This window comes from Echinops telfairi, unplaced genomic scaffold (assembly GCF_000313985.2).
Source record: "Echinops telfairi isolate 266 unplaced genomic scaffold, ASM31398v2 ScPeMD7_7462;HRSCAF=8500, whole genome shotgun sequence".
Taxonomy (NCBI): Eukaryota; Metazoa; Chordata; class Mammalia; order Afrosoricida; family Tenrecidae; genus Echinops; species Echinops telfairi.
In genome coordinates, this window is record NW_022111362.1 from 1,944,427 (window position 1) to 1,960,912 (window position 16,486).

Consider the following 16,486-nt stretch of genomic DNA (forward strand, 5'->3'; position numbering starts at 1 on the left):
TCGGATAGTGTAAGGTATGATAAATAATAATTTATGAATTATGGAGGGTTCATGGGGGAGGGAGGTGTCAGGAGGGAGGGGAGAAAAGTTGATATTAAGGGCTCAAGTAGAAAGCAAATGTTTTGAGAACGATGATGGGAACAAATGTACAAATGTGCTTGACACAATGGATGTATGTATGGATTATGATAAGAATTGTACGAGCCCCCAATAAAATGATTTTTTTAAAAAACTCACTGTCATTGAGTTGAATTAGACTAGAGACCCACAAAAGCATGAAAAAAATAAAAAGTTGTATACCCTTATATTTTGGAGTTGCTATTTACTAATAATAAAACAAGCTTTTGCTTATCTTTTTTTAAAGACGCCATTATGGAAGGAAATTCTAAGGAAGAAATTTGATATCTCACTGATTATATTAAGATTTGAAGCCCAAAACCCATTTGCAAAGTACATAATCAGAGGGAGCCACTGGCAGATCCACTATAGCCAAAGGCAAGAGTCCTGAACAGCCTGCTAGCAGGCAGAGAACATTGTAACCTTGATTATGCTGGATAGAACTCGATACATGGCTAGTTGACCTCCCCATAGACATATCCTGAATTTATTCTGGGGCAAGTATCTCTTAGATGTTCCATGACAGAAACATCTTCCCTGGGCTCTTGAATGTTGATGGCAGTCTACTCCCTCTTAAGTATTTCTTGTCTTTATATTATATTAATTTGTATTATATTAAATTAATTTATATTCACCTTAAAGAGAGAGCAGACACTACAAAATGCCCCAGGGAACAATAGCCCAAGAAGACATAACTATAATAAACACATATGCTCCAGTGAAAGACCCTCAAAAAGAACCTTGCAATACATCGATCAAATCCTCACAGAATTGGAAAGTATATAGAAATGTTGACAGTAATAACAAGAGACCAATGAATCACTATCAAAGAAAGACAGACTATCTAGAAAAAAATCAATAGCACAATCAACAAAATTGACCTCATAGACATATACAGAATACTCCATCCAACAAAAACACAGTATGTTTGTGGTAGTTACATAATCTTGTATCAACTTGATAAACAGAGTGCAGGGGTAGAGTCCAGCCTGTCAGTGGGGTCACAGCCTGATGATACCTCCTTATGGGTGTGACCTTCTCTTAAGGCGGATCCTGGGATCCTCCCCTCTTTCTCTGCCTCACCTTCCTGTTATCAAACCACATGAATATCTGCCAGAAGTCTGGAGATGCATCCACCACCAATGGATCCACAAGACTTTGCACCCCCAGACCTGAGACCTTCCTGCATTTTGCGTCATTGCATGCGTCTGCACGAGTCTGAAAAGGGACTTATGGACTAGAATCGGACTTAGGGACTTGATCTGGACTAGACTGGGATGCTTGCTTGATTTATAATTACTTTTGATACAAAGCTCTCTCTTATACATATATGTGAGTCGATGAATTTCTTTCTCTAGTCAACCTAGCCTAGCACAACGTTCTTTTCCAACACACATAAAATATTCTCAAGAATAGCCCACATGCTAGGCCACAAAATATGCCTCAACAAATTCAAAAGTATTGGAGTCCTCAGACTGCAATGCTTTAAGATTGGAATTCAACAATAAAACAAAGAGAAGCATAAAGACAAACACATGGATATTGAACAACATAATACTCAAAAATGATTGAGTAATAAAGCAAATAAAGGAGGAAATTTAAGGAAAATGTTTTAATTTCTTGAGACAAATGAGAATGATAACACAGCATATCAGAAACCTTTGGGACACAGCAAAAGCAGCACTCAGAGGCCAGTTTATAGCAATCAGCACCCACATGAAAAAAGAGGAGAAATTTAAAGTCAACACCCTGACACAACACTTTCCAGAACTGGAACAAAACAACAACATATTCGTAAATCCTTCAGTAAAAGAAGGAAAGAAATCATGAGGATCAAAGCAGAAATTAACAGTACAGAAAAAAAAATGGAAAAAATCAACAAGGCAAGAAGATGGCTCTTTGAAAGAATTACCAAAATAGACCACTGCCAAACTTTATGGCCACACTTAAAACAACGGAATTAAAATCCTGTATGACCCAGCAATACCACTATTAGGCATATACCCTAAAGAAATGAGACATATCACGAATGGATGTTTGTTCTCCCATGTTTACAGCAACATGGTTCACAATAGCAAGAAACTGGAAGCAGCCCAAAGGCGCCAGTGGACGAATGGATCAAGATACTACAGCACATACTCACAGCAGAAAATGCATCTCTAAATGTGTGATGGAAGCACAACATGGAAGGACCTGGAACCCATTATGCTGAGTGAAGTTAGTCAATCACAAAAGGACAAATATTGTACCTTGAGGAGAAACACCAATTCAACAAATCTTAGAGACTCCAAAAGTAAAGGACAGAAAAGCTACTTAATGGCCATGAATCATACATTAACCCCCTTGTGTGTATTTCATACGAATCACCTGAAGAGAGGAAACCTCACAATGGTTGGGGTCACTCCTTCAACAAGGGGGATAACAGGGAGATCATCCACTTGATGCTATACAACATGGCGACAAAACTGTGACAAGTCAACAGGCCCTCCACAGAAATGAAATGAGAACCTTACTGGAAAATCAGGTTAAGACCAGGGGAGGGGAGCCTCAACATTTTTGAGAAGGCATTGATATTTCTTTTTTAACTTTTTAAATCATTTTATTGGGGGCTCGTACAACTCTTTCACAATCCATACATACATCCATTGTGTCAAGCACATTTGTACATTTGTTGCCATCATCATTCTCAAAACATTTGCCTTCTACTTGAGCCCTTGGTATCAGATCCTCATTTTTTCCCCTCCTTTTCCAACCCTCCCTCCCTCACCCTTGATAATTAATTTTTTTATATGTCTTACACTGACCCTTCACCCACTTTTCTGTTCCGTCCCCCAGAGGGGGTATATTTAGATCCTTGTGATCGGTTCCCCCTTTCTAACTCATCTTCCCTCCACCCTCCCGGTATCACCACTCTCACCACTGGTCCTCAGGGCTTCATGTGTCCTGGATTCCCTGTGTTTCCAGTTCCTCTCTGTACCAGTGTACATCCTCTGGTCTAGCCAGATTTGTAAGGTAGAATCGGGATCACGATAGTTGGGGGAGTGGGGGAGGGGTGGAGGAAGCATTTAGGAACTAGAGAAAAGTTGTATGTTTCATCATTGCTACACTGCGCCCTGACTGGCTCGTCTCCTCCCCACTACCCATCTGTAAGGGGATGTCCAGTTACCTACAGATGGCTTTGGGTCCCCACTCCACACTCCCCCTCATTCACAATGATAGGATTTTTTGTTCTTTGATGCCTGCTGGTGTAAAGAGATTGTGTCACATCAAGGGAAAATTAAGGGAAAAGGTTCGGATAAATACCTCAGACATCATATTGCTTGGTTTATGAGACTATCAGGATAAGATGTCATCTTAAAATACAATGGAGATGAAGCTAGAAGTCTTAAGGCCTCTGGCGAGCTTCCAGAACATGCTAAAATCAGTTAAACGGATACCTTTGGCTCTGGAGATGACGCTGAAATCCATTTTGATGACACTGGAAATGATAAGGACATTGATGAAATCTAATTCAAACCCAATGTTTTACATTCCATTACACATGAGGATTTGGATTTCGGCTCTGTCCCATCATAGAAGCTTAAAATTTCATTAGCAGGAGGACTATTTATTCAAGCAAGTTGATTTGTTTTTAAGGTATTGGTGTTTCTTTTTAAACTGAGAGTGTTGAACTATGTAAAATGGTAGGCCCATTTTGTTCTTTTGATGTAATAGAGCTTCTGGGTACAAGACCATAACATCTACTCTTAAAAAAAACAAAGAAGAATATTGTCTTTTCCACTTTGACCACCTCACTTCCAGGAAATAGATATTCAAATGAATTATTTGCCCTCTACTCACTAAGGGTTTTGACTGGTCTGTTGATTGTAGTCTTTCTGTCTGCTCCAAATGTGAACTCCTAGATCCTGTCCTTTCACTGAGAACTCTTTCCCATCCACTACAGCAAAAATCTGACTCTGTTTTAGTGACAATTTTGAATTTCTAAAGCTAGTAGTTGCAGAAATTGGAAGCTAGGTGGCACCAAATTATCTTAACATTGGAGATACTGATGTAATTGTGACACATCTTTTTAAAGTCATGTGCATAGGAAATTTTCCAAATGGGTATGTTCTAATGTGATGCATATATGTACAATGTTTTTACAGGAAAAAAGGCTTATGTTAAATGTATTGTTTTATTTTCAAAAGTTACACATCATAAGTTACAATTTGGAGTACTTTGTAAACAATTAAGTTATATATAAATGAAAATCTAATTTCATAACAATTTGTACAAATTAAGCCTTTTTTATTCTATCCCTACACTAGTGAAGGAGAAGGGAATCATCATAGCTTAATGGAAAAAGACTAGTTCAATTTCGAAATGAAAAAACAACAGCTAAGAAATATCGAGCTACAGAATGTATTATATACTTACTTTACACTGAGGATGATGTATTTTATTGTGTGTACATCGGGGGATTAAATTTACCCGCCTTGGAGGGGGGAGCAGGGAGGGAGAGGAAAAATGAGGACCTAATGCCATGGGTTTAAGTAGAGAGAAAATGTTTTGAGAATGATGAGGGCAATGAATGTAAAAATGCGCTTTACACAATTGATGTGTGTGTGGATTGTGATAAGAGTTGTATGAGCCCCTAATAAAATGATTTTTTTAAAATTTACCCGCCTTTTTAAATGTTGTCAGTGCTAATCTGAAGATGAAGGTAAGAGCTGAGCCAGTCGGACCTCACTGGTGACAGTTCAGTTGTGTGCAACTTTTGAAGAGATCCACGATGAATTGATATGCAGAGACCACGTCAGTGTTGACAAATATAAACGAAAATAAAACTAAACATGGCTTCAAAATAAACGATGTATCTTCCCTAATCCTTCTCTGCTTTAATTCCTTTTTCCAACTATAAAAAGTCTTAGGCCAAATATGTACTAATAAAACATGAAGTTGAGGAACAGGAATTATGACTACACAAAAATGTGGTTTGTGTTTCTTATTCTATGGAGTTCCAAGACCTAATGAGATGGAATGCATCAGAGACCAAAGGCTGGTTTTTAATATTTGTGAGACGGTGCTTAACGACAACACAAAAGTGCCAAACTGAATTTAATCCTACATGTCTGTCCTCATTGTTAAGACTATGTGGCCTCTGCACACGTGTTACAATTGTGGGAAGGAGAGTGCAACATAAACTTTTTTTTCTACTTAGCCTCCTCTAACAAATTGGTGTGTCTAAAGAGGAAAGATTTCGGCCATGGCCCAATTCATGAGTGTATTTCCTTGCTAGGTAGTTATAGCCAACCAGTTGCCACATGGAAAATCTCACATCCCCAGAGGGGAACCCATCTGCAGCTTCTATGCAACACTCTTTGGAGTTATTCTAGTAGCATATTTCATGGGGAAACTGTCATTTTGTTGGCTTGATCATATTTCAAATAAGGAATGGAAGTACTCTTCAAACTTTTTTTTAATCGTTTTATTAGGGGCTCATACAACTCTTACCACAATCCATACATACATCAATTGTGTAAAGCACATTCATTGCCCTCATCATTCTCCAAACATTTGCTCTCCACCTAAGCCCCTGGCATCAGTTCCTCATTTTTCCCCTCCCTCACCGCTCCCCCCTCTCTCATGAACCCTTGATAATTCATAAATTATTTTGTCGTATCTTGCCCTGTCCGACGTCTCCCTTCACCCACTTTTCTGTTATCCGTTCCCCAGGGAGGCGATCACATACAGTTCCTTGTAATTGGTCCCCCTTTCTAACCCACCCTCCTTCTACCCTCTCAGGATCACCACTGGTCGTAAGGGGATCATCCACCCTGGATTCCCTGCGTTTCCAGTTCCTATCTGTACCAGTGTACATCCTCTGGTCTAGCCAGACTTGCAAGGTAGAATTGGGATCATGATAGTGGGGGACAAACTTTTTTTCCCAATGTATATTCATTCATTCCAATAATAGAGTGATCTAAGCTGTGTCCAGAAAAAAAAAAAGAAAAAAGAAATGGAAGAATAATAAGACAATTCTCAGTGTGTAAATCTTATTACTAATGAATTTGATCAGGTTGCTTTTTTCATGCACTGTCTATTCTATTTCCCATTAGATCAGTGGTTCTCAACCTGTGGGTCTCGACCCCTTTGGGGATCGAATGAACTTTCACAGGGGTCGCCTAATTCATAACAGTAGCAAAATGACAGTTATGAAGTAGCAACAAAAATAATTTTATGGTTGGGAGACACCACAACATGAACTGTATTACAGGGTCGTGAACCACTGCACTAGATTACAAATATATTGTATTACTAAAGTGGTTAAATCGCCAAACTCACTAAGCCTGTGTGTAAAATGACTTGCCAACTTTAAATTGTTGAATAATTCTGTGAACATCCAGCTTCTAAAGAGACCATTCTTGAACCTACAAACCGTGCATGATGGAAGGTACTGTATTTTGTTAAGCAATGGCCGAGAACCCCGGCCGGGAGCAACGGAGCCTCGGGTGGCCTCGGATAGGCGGCGCCGGCCGGTCGGGTGCGGAGTGCCCCTCTTGCGGGAAACGGGCGCGGCGGGAAAGGCGGCCGCCCTCGCCCGCCACACACCGCACGTTCGTGGGGAGCCTGGCGCTAAGCCCTCGGTAGATGACCTGCTTCTGGGTCGGGGTTTCGGCGCAGCGGCGCGGCTCCCTCGCGGCGACCCTCTGCAGGTCAGCCCTCCACACAAGGGTTTGCCGTGCGCGCTCCTCGCTCGCTCGCGTGCCCGGCCCGGCGTGCCCAGCCCCGGGCGCGGGGTCGGGCAGAGGCCGTTGGAACCTTCTCGCTCGCTCGCTTGGCGCGCCAGTCTCCCCCGTCTGCCCCCTTCTCTCCCCGAGGCCCGGGTCGACCAGGGCGGCGGTGAGGAGCGAGGGAAAGGAGGAGAGAAAGGGAAAGAGCGCAGGAGTGGCGGGGGCCCCGGGGCGCCAACGGCCGCGAGAGGTGGGTAGACCAGCACCCGCCGAGAGGGCTCCTGTCGTTCTCCTCGTCGCCGCCAGGGGTCCGCCGGGAGTCCCGTTCGGGCGACCCGCGGAACACGTGCGCCTGCGCGTGAGGGTGCGCAGGATCAACCAGCGCCCCCTCCTAGTCTTCCTCTCTGCTTGATGTTTCGGATCGGATTGGGGTTTCTTTTCTCGTATCTCATCATTGTCTCGAGGTGTTTTCCTACGAATTTCATCACTTAACTTCATTCAGACACTAACGTGGGCCCTGCGTGGGGGTGGGAGGGGATAGGGGGTGTCGACACACACGTAGTACGTCCTAATGTGTCTATTTCTTTTTTTGTGTCAGTGTGTCTATTTTTTCATGTACTGCCCCTGCCTGTGCGACCCTTCCCTGCATGCGGATGGACCACCTCACCACATCTGTGGAATCATGGCTATAAACTTCTGTGCACACCAAACTCCTTGTGTTTGTAGTTTAACTTAATCTCTCTATTGTGTAAATATTACTTGTAAGATATTTCATAAGATCTATAATAGGTACAAACTATCAATATTGACCTCAGAGCAGTGCTGAATAACAGGTAAATGTATGTTTTTAATAAAATACTCAACTTGGTATTTTCAATGAGGGGGTAGTTCATAAATAAGTTATTCTACAATAAAGAAGGAACCCTAATAGCACGTAAGTTGTGTTTGACTGCTAACCACAAGATCGGCTATTTTGAGCCCACCAGCTCCTCTTCAAGAGAAATAGGAGACTTTCTGACCCTACAAAGATTTACAAGCTGACAACCAACCACAGAGAAGTTTCCCTATGTCCTACGGGGTTGCTATGAGTTATAATTGACCGACAGGCAGTGATTTGGATACAAAAATAGAGATTCAAATGTTCTAAAACACAAAATAGGTCTGTCAAAGTTAAAACTCCTTTATTAAAATTAAAGTGTTAAAGACTTGTTATAAGATAGCATAACTTCTCCAGCTGTGCAAGAAAGTCTTAAAGGAAAAGTTAGAATTTTTCTTACAAAGTAACTTGGGAAAAATAAACAAAAAGTAACTTGGAGCCAACCTCACCTCTGAAATATTTAATATGAATTATCTATTGGCATCTATATATTAAACTATGCTGAAATGTTTACTGACATACAAAGCTTATCAGCAAGCAGAGTGAAGAATGATATATGGCATATGTTCTGTATCTCAGTAAACATAGTTTAAAGGAGAAAAATCCAGATCTTCTAAATATTTTGAGCTAGTTCAGATATCCAAGTGACCAGAGTGAATTCTCTGGAGCTATGGTCTTGTAGTGGTTACACACTGGCTTGCGATCCACATGGTTGGCAGTTTAAAACTACCAGTAGCTCTGCAGGGGAAAAAGTAGGCTTTTTACTCCTGTCAACAATTACAGTCTTCGGAACCCACAGGGCATCACGGTGAGTCAGCATTGACTTGATGGCAGTGAGTGTTGTTTGTTTGAGAAGGTTAATTCTAGTCAATTCTAAGTACAAATGGCCAAGTGCCACAGTGAATCAAGCACAAGGCTACTAATCCAAATGGAGCAGTTTCCACCCTGAAGAAGCACACCAGCTTGTGTGATCCAAAGATGACAATTACAAAATACGAATATGGTGAGGAGAAAAGCATCAGCTAAAATTATGAACACCCAGTTTGTGGAGGGCTATGGGGGACAGTGGGAGCCCCAACCCATCTGTATTTAGTCAGACTGAGCCACTGTCACATCCGCTCTAGCCAAAGGTAAGAGTCTCGAACAGCCTTACCATCAGGCAGAGACCATTGTAATCTCGATTATGCTGGCTCGAACTCCACACGACTAGTTGACCATCCTATAGACGAGACCTGAATTTTTTCTGGGTGCAAGTATGTTTTCAGCAGTGGTTGTCAACCTTCCTAATGCCGCAACCCTTGAATATAGTTCCTCATTTTGCGGTGATCCCCTAACCATAAAATTATTTTCGTTGCTACTTCATAACTATAATTTTGCTACTGTTATGAATCGGTGACCCCTATGAAATGTGGGAGTCTGCACATGTGGGAGTCTGCATGTCTCTCAGCCCATGACCTGCGCCGTCCGCTATCTTAAACTTCCCGTTCCTGGATGTTCCTGGCCTATTGTCCAGCCTGAGTTTGGCCTTTGTGATGATTGGTGCTCGGTGGCAGGCAGCAGCCATGCTCATTGGACACCTCCGCCAGGCATCCAAGTGCACCTCATTTGCATGTGGTCCAAGTGCACCTCATTTACATGCGGACCTGTTTGAGGACTGATACCTGCCATTTCTTCCATATTGTAGCTACATGATTATTGGATACTGTTTGTTACACTTTATTAGCATATGATGTAATGTCACCCACCATTGGGTATTCATTACACTTTATTAGCATATGATGTAATGTTACCCATTCACGATTGGGTATTCATTACACTTTATTAGCATATGATGTAATGTTACCTGCCCACCATAGGGTATTTAAGCCCCTGCCTTCTGCTCAATAAATTGAGGCTTGATCAGATTCCTGTCTTGCCTCCATTTCTCGCGTCTCTTGCCCATCTTCATTGCCAGTCCCTGTTTCAGGTATCCACGTTGTTTAATGGCCCGTGGGATGGGTCAGTGAAAGGGGCGGGTGACCCCTGTGAAAGGGTCATTCAACCCCCAAAGTGGTTACGACCCACAGATTGAGACCCAGGTTCCATGACAGAAATTTCTTCTCTGGCTTTTTGAGTGTTGATACGCATTATTTTTCTTCATACACAAGATTTGTAATTTTGTCGTTGTACTATTATGATTCTATCCTCACCACCTTAGTGTAATTTGGTGGGGGGGGGGGATATTTGTTTTTTCTGTTGGGTCTCCTAGCTGTTATGCACAGTAGGAGTGGGTGCATAATGATAATACTGATACAATATCGGGAATGCAGGGTGGGGGGCAGTTAGGTGATAGGGAGGGGAAGGAGTTTTCTGGAGTAAATTTGAAGGGGGGAGAGGGGAGGGAATACTAGAATGGATTGTGATTATGTAACTCATTTTAAAGGCGATTTAACCATGAGAGGGGTTGCTCTAAAATTGATGTGGTAATGATTGTACAATTCTCCTTGATATGATTGAACGATTGAACTAGTCAATTGTATGATATGTAAACTATGTGCCAATAAAGCTGTTGGGGGAAAATGTAGCAGTTTCAGCACAATGGTCACCCCTCCAAAGAAAGACCAGCCAATCTGTGGGGGGAGGTCAGATGTGCAGGCATTCCCTCCCCTGGGGGCGATCAGTTGCCAGACTGCACTGGGCCTGCTCCCTGCTGCTGGGGACAATGGACAGGCTCCTGTGGGCGGAGTTCACATCCTACTGATAATGGTCTCTATCAGTTGGGCCAGCAACAGGCCAAACCGGCTCTGTCCCTCCTCTTCCTATTGCCCGTATGTCCCTGGACCACCCCATTACTGTGTAACCTGTAGTGTAGCCCCTCCCTGTAACTGATGTCTCTACCTGTAATTAGTGGGCTGGCATGCCCCCAAAAGGGATATAAGCATGGGTCAGCGAGCGAGCGAGACTCTCTCCTTGCTGCTCACACCCTGGTCACTCCCCTCTCTTCCCCCTCTCCCTTGTTCCCTTGCCCTCCTTCCCTTCCACCTCTCTCCATGTGGACCACCAAGCTGGGCTGAGGTGAGCAATGCTACCATGTAATGTGTCTGACTGTATTATTGTATTATCTCTTATGCTCTCGATGACTTTAATATAATACTTATATATCTCAACCATACAATTGTGCATTACTGAACCCGTGACTAGCAGTGGGGGCTACCCCACCCCACCCCATCGCCATTTTAATTTAATACTACACCAATCGACTTCCGTTGACTCTTACTTACTACCTCAGAAACCCTGTGAAATAGTTTTGCTTTATCCTGGAAGTTAGCTATGAGTCAGAATCTACTCAATAACTGGTTTGGGGTTTTTTTTTAATCAAAATGTGGACATCTTAAGGAATCTAAGAAAACCAAATTTAGATAAGAAAAAATAAAAATAATTAAACTATTTCAGTTGTGTGTGGTGGTACATAATTTTAAGATCTCTTAAATTGTGAGCAAACAATGCCATAGACAGGGGAACAACTAGGGAATTAAAACCAACATCTAGGAGGGTGTAGAGATCCTGTGGTTATTAGAGCAACACCAATCTAGTTGAGAGGAAGTACTAAGAGGTAGAAGAAGGAAAGCTATAGATAGAGGTATTAACAGAAGTGTGTACTTATGTAAATACATGAATCCACAAAAATAGAGGTATTGGCCTATATACATATACTTATAAGGCAAAACACTGAGACTGCGGATGATCCTTGGGCCTCAGCTCATATCCTCCCTCAATACAAGAACACTTTGTTCTAACAAAATGGCATTTTGCGATGCTCACCTCACACACACACATGATCACTGAAGACAAACTGGGTGCATAAGCAGATGTGGTGAAGACAGCAGATGGTACCCAGCTATTAAAAGATATGGTGTCTAGGGTCTTAAAGGCTTGAAGTTAAACAAGTGGCCATCCAACAATGAAGCAACAAGCCCACATGGAAGAAGCACACCAGATGGTGCTATCCTGAGGTGTCATCAGGACTGGTAACAGGCATCAGAAGATTCATAACAAACAACAAACAAACAAAAACATGGTGAGAATGAGGGCGTTTAAAGCAGAGACCCAAAGCCCATCTGTGGACAATGGAACATCCCCCCACAGAGGGGTCACAGGGAGGGAATGAGTCCATCAGGATACAGTAGAGCACCGATGGATCACTCATACCTCTGTTCTCTTGAGGCCTCCTCACCCTCCACTATCATGACCACAGTGCTGCTTCCTATTCTGGACTGGACAGAAGCATTTACATAGGTATAGGCAAGAGATAAAGCTCACGACACACGGAACCCAGGAACAGGAATAGGAATAGAGATACCAAAAGGGAAGGGGGTAGAGATGCGAAGGAAGGGGGTACTGATCGCAATGAATAACACATAACCGCACACCCTCATTCACGGGGAAGAACAACAGAAACTAGAAGGGAAGGGAGATATGAAAATAATAACAATCTATAATCTATCAAGGGGCCATGCGGGTGGTGGGGGAAAAAAGAGGAGCTGATCCCGAGGGCTCAATAGAAAGTAAATGTCTAGAAAAGAATGATGGCAATAATGTACTAATATGTCTGATACAATTGATGTATGGATTGTAAATGAGCTGTAAGAGCCCCCAATTTAATGATCTTTAAAAAAAAGATCTTTTAAATAATTTGCTGATATTAAAATTTAAATTAATAGATCTGTTGTAATTAGAATTTAACATTTAAAACATATATATATATTCAATCTGCTAAATACTGTGCTTAATTTTATTTTATTTTGTTCATGTTTCCTAATTTTTTTTTAATGATTTTTTTTAAACATTTTATTAGGGGCTCATACAACTGTTATCCCAATCCATACACACATCAATTGTGTAAAGTGTATTTGTACATAGTTTCTCAACATTTTTCCTAATTTTAAAGGGTTATAAGAGACACACAAGAACACTTTTTATATAGCCAAAACTTTACTCATCTGATTGAAATTTTAATTTATTTAAGTTTGGGGAGGAATTATTAATATTAAATAGTATTTGAAAGTAGAATTGGGTTCTTCGACATTAAGGAAATTGTTTTTTAATTTCTCTTTAATTACTGGTTTGAAAATCTGATTCCTTTTTTCTATGTCTGGCTTCCAGGTAAAGTAGTGGTGAGATTCAGCCAATTCACACCTGTTCCACAGAATCAATACCTAATTTTTTTTCAAAGTTCACCAACTGGTTTTATTCTTCAGCTATCACCACTGTTAATAATTGCTTGTGTATCCTTGCAGAAATTTATTATGACTTGGTTTTTAACAGCTTCCCTTGTTTGTTTGTTTTTGTTGTTTGTTTTTTTAATCGTTTTATTAGGGGCTCATACGACTCATCACAATCCATACATACATCAATTGTGTAGAGCACATTTGTACATTCATTGTCCTCATCATTCTCAAAACATTTGTTCTCCACCTAAGCCCCCGGCATCAGGTCCTCAGTTTTTCCCCCTCCCTCCCCGCTCCCCACTCCCTCATGAGCCCTTGATAATTTATAAGTTGTTTATCAATACCTAACTTTTTGTTGAGTTTAGCGAACCAGTTGTTAAAATGGCGCTTGCAATCAGGGTTCTCATGAAGGTGGAGAATGGGTTGGGCAGCCACAAAATGTAGAAATGACAATTTTACATTCCTGACTCATTTTTTACATTCATTTGCATAACAGTGTATTCTAGCACCCATAATAATGTTCATTCCATCTATACCATGCTTGTAATAGTTATTTATTTCATAAAACTCATACTTTTGATGAAATTTATAGTTTTTTCCCTTGAGTTTGTTACATCTATAAACATATAATGTAAAGGGGAAAACGTCAAACAACCAGAGAGTGATGCTCTCTCATTCATTTCAGCTTTGTGTTACACCCAGAATTCCTATGAATTATGTAATGCCTGAAAGTTTTCAAAGAGCTAAAAAAAATATTGTCAGAGGAGGGAAAAAAGAGGAGCTGATACCAAGTGCTCAATAGAAAGTAAATGTCTAAAAAAGAATGATGGCAACATATGTACAAATATGCTTGATACAATTGATGTATGGATTGTTATAGGAGTTGTAAGAGCCCCAATAATATGATCTTAAAAAAATTTTTTCCCTGTAAAATGAAATAATTGTCACCTAGGACTTTGAGCAGATATATATTCAGAACAATTGCTGTTAAGTTCAGCATAAGCGGAAAGGAATTTTTCAAAGATGAACATAATATGTTCAGAGAAGTTGCCTCTTTCATACATTAACTATTGTCCAATTGACCTGCCTCTAAAGGAATAGGACCTACCTCTAAAGGAGGACCCTAAAGGATGGTTAAGGAGAAATCACACAGCCAGTGGTGCTTGGATAAAAGTGAAGAATATTGCAAGTGAGAATGCCAATCAAGAAGCAATATGGAAATATCTTATAATAACAGATTTATTGGGATTTTTAGGTAGTATTTAATATTTTTTCACTCATATTTAAAAACTCTGATAACACAATACAGTTTGTGTATCTCTTGTATTGCTCTTGTTTAAATGTTAACTGTATACGATAATAAACTACCTCTCAATACAGCCTTTTTTATATTGAGAATGGTCAATAGGCAGCAAACCGGTCCAGACCACATGATCTCGAGAAAAAGGCAATGTGCAGACTGTCTCACGTCATTTCTGAGAAGGCAAAATTTCAGGATCAGTCTTGGAACCTGGGTCAGTCTTGGAACCTGAACTTACTTCCTATTTTGTAGTTGGCCTAACTGTGCCATTTTGGCTTTGTTGCTCAACCAGCATTCTTAGAATTATTTGGGGGTTTTTTCCATGACGTTTTGCTGTTGTTATTGAACATATGCTTTACTTTTAATCCCAAATTCACTTTATTTTTAGTTGGGATTTAATACATATATCATTCCATAGTTCAATCACATCAAGTAGAATTGTACAATTTCTACCACAATCAGTTTCCAAACATTCTTTTTCTACACAGACTCCTTGACATTGTCTCTCTCTGACCCCTCCACCACCACTGTTCCCCCTCCCACAAACCCCTTATTCTACTTGCTGTCCCTAAAGGTTCATCAATCTTGGGTTTCATACAAATATACCAAAAGATGGAAAAGCAGATAACAACCTCAAGAGGGTGACCTCCATTGACATAACGCCTCTGAGATACACTCTAATATGAACAAACAAACCAAAAATACAGAAAATCATTGATCATTTCAATCACAATTAATGACTGACTGATTAATGGGTAAATTTTATTCAATAATACAAGTGGCAATGGACTAATAAGTGTACTAATTTGATCATTGTAATTCTACCCATTCGTATTTGATACAGTGTTTTCATTCTCTATCTGATGAACCAAAAAATGTATAAAATTTCAAGCTATCAGAACTGATCACAGTAATCTACATATAATCCCCTTCCAGAGGGATGGACAACAGAAAAGTGGGTGAAGGGATGCAGCGGTCTGTGTAATACATGAAAAAAAAAAAAGATAAATTATCAAGGGTACATGAGGGAGGGAGGGGGGAAATAAGCTGATACCAAGGGCTCAAGTAGGAAGAATTTTTTTTGAATGATAATGGCAACTTATGTACAAATACTTGACACAATGGATGGATGTATGGATTGTGATAATAGCTGTAAGAACCCCTAACAAAATGATTATTTTTAATTTCAAGCTATCTTCCTCTACCTTTTCTATTTTCAAAGGAGATCAGTGATTCCGGCGATTAGTTAGTGTAATACAATACATAAATTGCATGACTTTATTTTTCCTTTTTAGAATCATTTTATTGGGGCTCATACAACTCTTATCACAATCCACCCACCCATCAATTGTGTCAAGCACATTTGTACATTTGTTGCTCTCATCATTCTCAAAAGATTTGCTTTGCACTTGAGCCCTTGGTATCAGCTCCTCATTTTCCCCCTCTGGCATGACTTTTTACATTGCTCTAGGAAGGATGTAGTGTCTAGATTATTTGGCCTGGAGGGCCGTCTATGATTATTCTGCCCACAGGGTCATTAAGACATCCCACAAGATCATTCATGCGTCGTAAATGCTATTCTTATTGCTTTATCTGATTGTCATAGTAGAGATTTACATCTTGTGTTTGTTATTTTTTCTCAATAATTTTAATTGTTTTCATTGCTGATTTGTTTCTTTTCAATCATTTGTTTACTTATAAACTTAATTAAGATTTATCTTTTAACTTGATGCCTTTTCAAATAAGTGTATCTTCCTTGATGTAAAATATGTGTCATATTCAATTAGTAAAATATAGCATTTTAGATTAGTAAGCTCATTAGTAAACTACATGATAGAATTTACTGTATTTTAGGCTGCTAGATGAAAATCACTATAGGAACTGAGTTAAAACTTTTAACTTGTAATGAGAGTAACAATACTAGGAGGGAGACGGTGGGGAGAGGTGGGATGGACCACACACTACCACCACCCCAGGAAGACAAACAACAGAAACCATGAGGGAAAGGAGACAGTCGGTGTAAGATATGAAAATAACCATTAAAAAAATAAATAAAGTATTAAAATGTAAAAAGAAAAAAAACAATTTATAATTTATGAAGGGGTCACAAAGGATGGAGGGAGGAGGGAGGGAAAAAGGAGGAGCTGATACCAAGGACTCCAATAGAAAGTAAATGTTTGCTGACTATCAAAAGATATAGCGCCTGGGGTCTTAAAAGCTTGAAGGTAAACAAGCGGCCATCTAGCTCAGAAGCAACAAAGCCCACATGGAA